This window comes from Opisthocomus hoazin, chromosome 7, assembly GCF_030867145.1.
Source record: "Opisthocomus hoazin isolate bOpiHoa1 chromosome 7, bOpiHoa1.hap1, whole genome shotgun sequence".
NCBI lineage: Eukaryota > Metazoa > Chordata > Aves > Opisthocomiformes > Opisthocomidae > Opisthocomus > Opisthocomus hoazin.
Window position 1 is genome coordinate 56656366 of NC_134420.1, and position 7280 is coordinate 56663645.

The following is a 7280-nucleotide window of genomic DNA, read 5'->3' on the forward strand; positions in this document are numbered from 1 at the left end:
GCCGGGGTCATGCCGAAACAGCGTGTCTGGAACAAACGTGCCCTGGCAAAGCTCTGAGTCCCCAGCGCAGAGACTGCTGGAGCGGTTCAGCACATCCCTCTGCCTGGAGCCTGGTGCCCAGGGTGCTGTGCTGCTATGGGCTGGTATCTGACATTTAGGGTGGTGAGAAAAAAAAAAAAGTCAAATGTGGGAACAAAATGAGTGTTTTTAAATGCTGCATGGGGTTTTATGCACTTGCTTTGCCATGGGGTTTCCTCATGCTGCAGCCCAGGCGAGAAGGAAGCAGTCCAGTCTGGTGATCTGTGGCCTCCCCTGGTTAGTCAAGATGGTCATGCAATGACTCATCCCCTGGCTCTCACATGAGCCATCAGAAGACGAGAGTGCTTCAGGAGACTTTGACCAAGGAGGGTTGTGCAATCTAGCCAAGGCCTCCTCAAACACTCGTTTGCAGGGAAATGTTGTGCAACGATCACTCATTTACTCACAAGGCAAGGATCCCAGCATGAGAGGGAGGAAGAGGGAGACCTGCTGAACCCAGCAACTCCTGCGAAGAAAAAACAAAAAGCCGGAGTGGCCACTTCATGCACAGAGCTGGTTTAACGCCACTTTGCAGCCAGTGATAGAATCTGTCAATAATTGACTGAAGTAATTACACTGGCAGGTCTCATATAACCTAAAATAGAAGCCATTGAAATCAAAGGCAGGTTTCCTGCTGAAGCCAAGAGCTTTTGGGCCTCATCACGCATCAGTCACCAACTGTACTTTGAAACTTTGCACAAGACTGGCTTTTTTCCACACGCTCATGGAGTGGTTTAGGCTCGCAGGGACCCCTGAAGGTCACCAGCCCAAGGTTTTTGGAGTGTGTGTCAGGGGGTAAGCTTGAGAAGAAAGCCCTGTCCCTGAGGTTGCTCAGGGCCTCGTCCTTTCAGTGCTGCAGCTCACCAGAGCTGGAGACCCCACAGCCTCGCTGGGGTCCTGCTCCAGCATTTCAGCCCCTTGCACCATGAAAAATGGTTTCCTCCCATCCAGCTGGTGTGCAGACCCTGCCTGTCCCACCAGAGTCCCTCCTTGGATGGGTACTGCTGCTGCAGGACGCTAGCCAGCTCTGCCCGCAGTGCATGGCATTACAGAGGTGTAACACTGCTGTTGTCTCCTGTCTCGTCTGGGGTATCGTGTCCTAGGGAGGAAGTGGCCTCTGATTCAGAATTTCCTGAGATCTTGGCACGAAATGCTGCCCAATACGCTGATCAGACCCATCCCGCAGGGAAGGATGTTGCCTCCCTGGGGCCCAGGTTGGAGAAGTTGTTAGGAAACTCCCTGGTCTGGTACAGGCCTCTATTATTACCCGCTATTGGTTATGCAGGTTGGCAGTGGTGAGGTCATGGTCCCAAGGCCATCAAAAGGGACTTCAGGGCACTGGGGTGACTGGTTGAAGGATCAGGGGTGCAGGTGATGTTTTCCTCAGTCCCATCAGTGGCAGGGAAGGACACTGAAAGGAACAGGAAAACTCGCCTGATTAACAGGTGGCTCATAGGCTGGTGCCATCGGAGGAATTTTGGTTTCTTTGATCATGGGGAGGTTTACACGGCACCGGGCCTCCTGGCGACAGATGGAGTCCAGCTGTCTCAAAGAGGGAAAAGGATTCTCACTCATGAGTTGGCAGGGCTCATCGAGAGGGCTTTAAACTAGGTTTGAAGGAGGAAGGGGACATCACCTGGCTCACTAGAGATAAGCCCAGGCGTGGCATGCCGGGGGTGGGGGTGAAAGCAACAGCCCAGCTCAAGTGCATCTACACCAATGCACACAGCATGGGCAATAAGCAGGAGGAGCTGGAAGCCATTATACAGCAGGACAGCTATGAATTGGTCGCCATCACAGAAAGATGGTGGGATGACCCTCGTGACTGAGTGCTGCGATGGATGGCTATAAGCTCTTCAGAAGGGATAGGCGAGGAAAGAGAGGCGGTGGGGTGGCTCTGTATGTTAGGGACTGCTGCGACTGTATAGAGCTTGATGATTGTGATGACAAGGTTGAATGCTTATGGGTAAAGATGAAGGTCTGCCAACAAGGCAGACATCCTGCTGGGGGTCTGTTACAGACCATCCAACCAGGATGAAGAGGTAGATGAAGCATTCTACAAGCAGCTGGCAGGTCTCACAATTGCTAGCCCTTGTTCTCGTGGGGAACTTTAACTTACCGGACATCTGCTGGAAATACAACACAGCAGAGAGGAAACAGTCTAGGAGGTTCCTGGAGTGTGTGGAAGAGAACTTCCTGATGCAGCTGGTGAGTGAGCCTACCGGGGGAGGTGCCTCGCTTGACCTGCTGTTTAAAACAGAGGACTGGTGGGAGCTTTGGCGATCGGAGGCTGTCTTGGTCTTAGCGACCACGTAATGATAATAGTTCTTGATTCTTGATGAAGTAAAAATGCAGGGTCAGCAAAACCACCACCATGGACTTCCAGAGGGCAGACTTTGGCCTGTGCAGGATGCTGGTTGAGAGAGTCCCTTGGGAGAGACTGCTGGAGGGCAAAGGGGTCCAGGCAGGCTGGACGTTCTTCAAGGAGGAAGTCTTAAAGGCACAGGAGAAGGCGGTCCCCTCGTGCCACAAGACGAACTGGCGGGGAAGACAACAGGCCTGGCTGAAGAGGGAGTTTCTACCGGGACTCACAAAAAAAGGAGGGTCTACCACTTTCGCGAGAAGGGACAGGTGACTCAAGAAGAGTACAGGGGTCTTGTTAGGTCATGCAGAGAGAAAATTAGAAAGCCAAAAGCCCAGCTAGAACCCCATTGGCCACTGTTGTAAGGGATAACAAAAAATGTTTTTACAAACACATTAACAATAAAAAGAGGGCCAAGGAGAATCTCCATCTTTACTGAATGCAGGGGGGGGAACAGTGCCACCAGAGATGAGGAAAAGGCTGAGGTACTTAATGTCTGCTTTGCCTCAGTCTTCAGCAGTCAGACCAGTTACTCCCAGGGTATTCAGCCCTCTAAGCTGGAAGACAGGGGTGGAGAGCAGAATAAAACCCATAATCAAGGAGGAAGCAGTTAACAACCTGCTACGCCACCTGGACACTCACAAGTCTATGGGGCTGGATGGGATCCACCCAAGAGTGCTGAGGGAGCTGGCAGAGGAGCTGGCCAAGCCACTCTCCATCATGTCAGCAGTCCTGGCTAACAGGGGAGGTCCCAGATGACTGGAGACTTGACAGTGTGACACCCATCTACAAGAAGGGCTGGAAGGAGGATCCGGGGAACTACAGGCCTGTCAGCCTGACCTCGGTGCTGGGGAAGATTATGGAGCAATTCATCCTGAGTGTGCTCATTGGGCGTGTGAAGGACAACCAGGAGATCAGGCCCAGCCAGCATGGGTTCATGAAAGGCAGGTCCTGCTTGACCAACCTGATCTCCTTTTATGACCAGGTGACCCACCTAGTGGATGAGGGAAAGGCTGTTATCTGCCTGGGCTTTACTAAGGCCTTTGACACTGTTCTCCACAGCATCTTCCTGGAGAAACTAGCTGCCCATGGTTTGGATAGGTGTACTCTCTGCTGGGTGAAAAAACTGGCTGGATGGCTGAGCCCAGATGGTGGTGGTGGATGGAGTTAAATCCAGTTGGCAGCTGGTGGTCACAAGTGGTGTTCCCCAGGGCTCAGTGTTGGGTCCAGTTTTCTTTAATATCTTTATCAATGATCTGGATGAGGGGATTGAGTGCTCCCTCAGTAAGTTTGCAGACAACACCAAACCGGGCAGGAGTGTCAATCTGCTCGAGGGCAGGAAGGCTCTGCAGAGGGATCTGGACAGACTGGATGGATGAGCTGAGGTTCAACACGCCCAAGTGCCGGGTCCTGCACTTCGGTCACAGCAACCCTGTGCAACGCTACAGGCTTGGGGAAGAGTGGCTGGAAAGCTGCTTGGCAGAACAGGACCTGGGGGTGCTGGTTGGCAGCCGGCTGAACAGGAGCCAGCAGTGTGCCCAGGTGGCCAAGAAGGTCAACGGCATCCTGGCTTGTATGAGAAACAGCGTGGCCAGCAGGAGTAGGGAAGTGATCGTGCCCCTGTACTCAGCACTGGTGAGGCCACACCTCCAGTACCATGTTCAGTTCTGGGCCCCTCACTACAAGAAGGACATTGAGGTGCTGGAGCATGTCCAGAGAAGGGCAAAGAAGCTGGTGAGAACAAGTCTTATGAGGAGCAGCTGAGGGAGCTGGGGCTGTTTAGTCTGGAGGAGACTGAGGGGGGACCTTATTGCTCTCTACAACTACCTGAAAAGAGGTTGTAGTGAGGCAGGTGTTGGTCTCTTCTCCCAGGTAACTAGCGATAGGACAAGAGGCAATGGCCTCAGGTTGCATCAGGGGAGGTTTAGATTGGGTATTAGGAAAAAATTCATTACTAAAAGAGTGGTCAGACATTGGGAACAGGCTGCCCAGGGAAGTGTTGGAGTCCCCACCCCTGGAGGTGTTCAGAAAACGTGTAGATGTGGCACTTCAGGGCACGGTTTAGCAGGCATGGTAGTGTTGGGTTTACAGCTGGACTTGATGATCTTAGAGGTTTTTTCCAACCTTAATGATTCTGTGATTCTATGATTCTTAGTCAGGAGTTTAGCTTAAGGGTCCTTCCTCTCCGCTTCTTCTCCATCCTGTTCTCACAGGGCAGAGGCTGAGCACAGGAATGAGAGGCCTTCAACCCCAAGCCCTGAGATTGGCACGGCTGCTCAGCACTTACCTTAAGCTGTCCTGATGAGGGAAGATGCAATGTGGTTTGGACAGAGCTAAAATACTACTGCCTACAGGAATCTCTAAAATAATGCATTATCTCCAGTTTCAGGGGAACTGCCTTCTGTTTTATCGCTAGTAGAGAGGGGAGGGTGGTTACATGTGCTCTGAACAAAACTCTGTCCATGTAAATTTGCATTGCACAGAAACAGTCAGCACACAGTTCTGAGGAGGCTGATCTTGCCTCCTGCCCCCCAGGTCCTCTCACAGGAAAGGCGGTGACCTGCTGTGCGCAGCAGGACGTTGGGTAGAGACGCCCAGCAGTTTTGGCACAGAACATCTGGGAAAACGGCCTTGAGCTCTGTTCATAGCAGTAAGGAGGAGGAGGAGAGGAAGACCTGGCTGGTGCAGATGTCAGTCTTGCCAGAGGTTACAGACAAATGTTACGGGTTTGCGTGGCAAGGTTTTGGTAGTGGGGGGTCTCAAGGGGTGGCTTCTGTGAGAAGCTGCCAGAAGCTACCCCCGTATCTAATAAAGCCAGTGCCAAACTATTCTGCTCAGGAAAGGTTTCTGTAAACAACACAGCCTCAACTTTGCCCTGTTCTGCCTGGTGATGACAATTTGCCAGGAACCCAACAGTTTCCGTATTTTGCAGAAGTCAGCCCTGCACCCCAGCATTCTAGGAACAGCAGCCCGAGCAGCTGTGGGCCTGCAGGAGAGAGGGTGTCTGCACTTGCCCAACACACTGCGAGATCCTCTGGCATAAGACCGACCTTGCACAATCCTAAAGTGATTTTCTCATCAAGTTCTACGACCATCCCAAAACAAACAGCCTGCGATGCAGGCACTAAGCCTGTGTGGTGCTGCTTGGAGGCCGGAAAACGAATGTATTGATCAGCGCAGGTGAAGGTCGTTGGATTTCCTTCTGCGGGGCTGTTCCCTGAGTGACTGCAAAGGAAATAGGTTTCTGGACACAAACTGGAAATTCAATAGCACATTAGTGCTTTTTGTGGGGCACAGGTAAGAACCTGCTGCATCTCAGGCGATAGTGTGGGTGCAGTAGTACCTTCCGCAGATTGCCTCTCTCCTTCATTCCAGCACATCCCTAAGGGAAGGGGCAACATTGCCATGGGTGCCACTTAGGACAGCAAAGCTCTGGAAATCACTCTTGCAGGAGGAAAACGGACAGAACAAAATGCCCCTCTCTCACGTTTCAGCTTTGCATCCTCAGAGCTACAAGGGTCTGCAGGAGGGCCGGGCACTTGACGTTCGCAAGGTGCAAGAGCCACCTGGGTGTCAGTAATGTGTGAAAATAAACATCTGTACTAGCAGCTGCCTTTTCATCTGGTAATTACTTTTTGAGGCCTACTTAATACAGCTGGAGACTCTTGGTTGTAAAGTGATGCTATCGGTGAAGAACCCAGGGGGATTTTTTTCCCATCTGCATTCCAGATATGAAAACCCAAAAGACCAAAAGCCTCTTCTGAAAAAAGAAAACAGGTATTTCTAAAGGGTGAAGAAAATTGTTAAAACTATGAACTGATGACGCTAAATGCCTGAGAATCAGACTGGATTGCTAGAGCAGAAAACAATTCTAAAAGCAGAGACGTGTGCAACTTAGCAGATTTAATGTCTATATTCAAACAGGGCTGTGAAGGATTCAGTTTTCCTGTTCTTTCAAAGTGATTGGGGGCTCTTGGTACACTCCTGATAGCAGGCAGACTGCCTGAAAGCTGTCCTGCGTGGCCAGCCCTTCCTCCTGCCATCAGGGCAACACCTGCAACACATTTGCGCACCCAAGAATTTCATACTCTCTTATTTTTAGATTTCTGCTAAAAAACCCCCAGCTTTACAGCAGAAAAGAAACAAGAAGCAACTGAAAAGCATCAAATATCTGAACTTTCAACGACTCACAAGGTGTAAACTTCCCCTTCTTAATTCAGTAAAGCCAAGTTCCACGTACTTTTTACCTTCTCCCATCTTGATACTAGATGTTCTCTGGGGATTTCTCTCATGCGCTCACTCAGCAGACAGGCGAAAGCGCTAATGCTCCTGGCTTTATCTGGCGCTTCTTCATACAAATGTAATTTCAGTTATACGCCCTATAACCCTCTCCTCTGAGTGGCGCGACCCAGAACTCTCCATCCTGCAGATACTGGCTTCGTTTTCTACAAAGGTTTTTCTTTTCCCATGGAGATGAGGTAATTTTGCATATTTTAACATGCTCTGGAAAGAAGTATTTCTGTAGCCTGTCTCTACGTGTGAAAAGGTACGGACAACCTGAAACGACTTTGAATCACCTCATAACCTCTAATTTGCTCCCATGCTCATCATTGACTGAGTCATCTCTAAGGAGTGGTGGCTTCAAATGTGACTCTGGGCTTTTGGTATTTTTTGTTGTTGATGGTTTTGGGTTGAGGTTTTTTGTTTTGGGCTTTTTTGGTCATTGTTTTGTTTTGGGTTTGGGGTTTTTGTTTTTTTTTTTTTTTTTTGAGATGATTTGTTTTATGAAAGGTTTATGGGGATAGATAACCTTTTAATGCAATATCATAAAACACAAGTT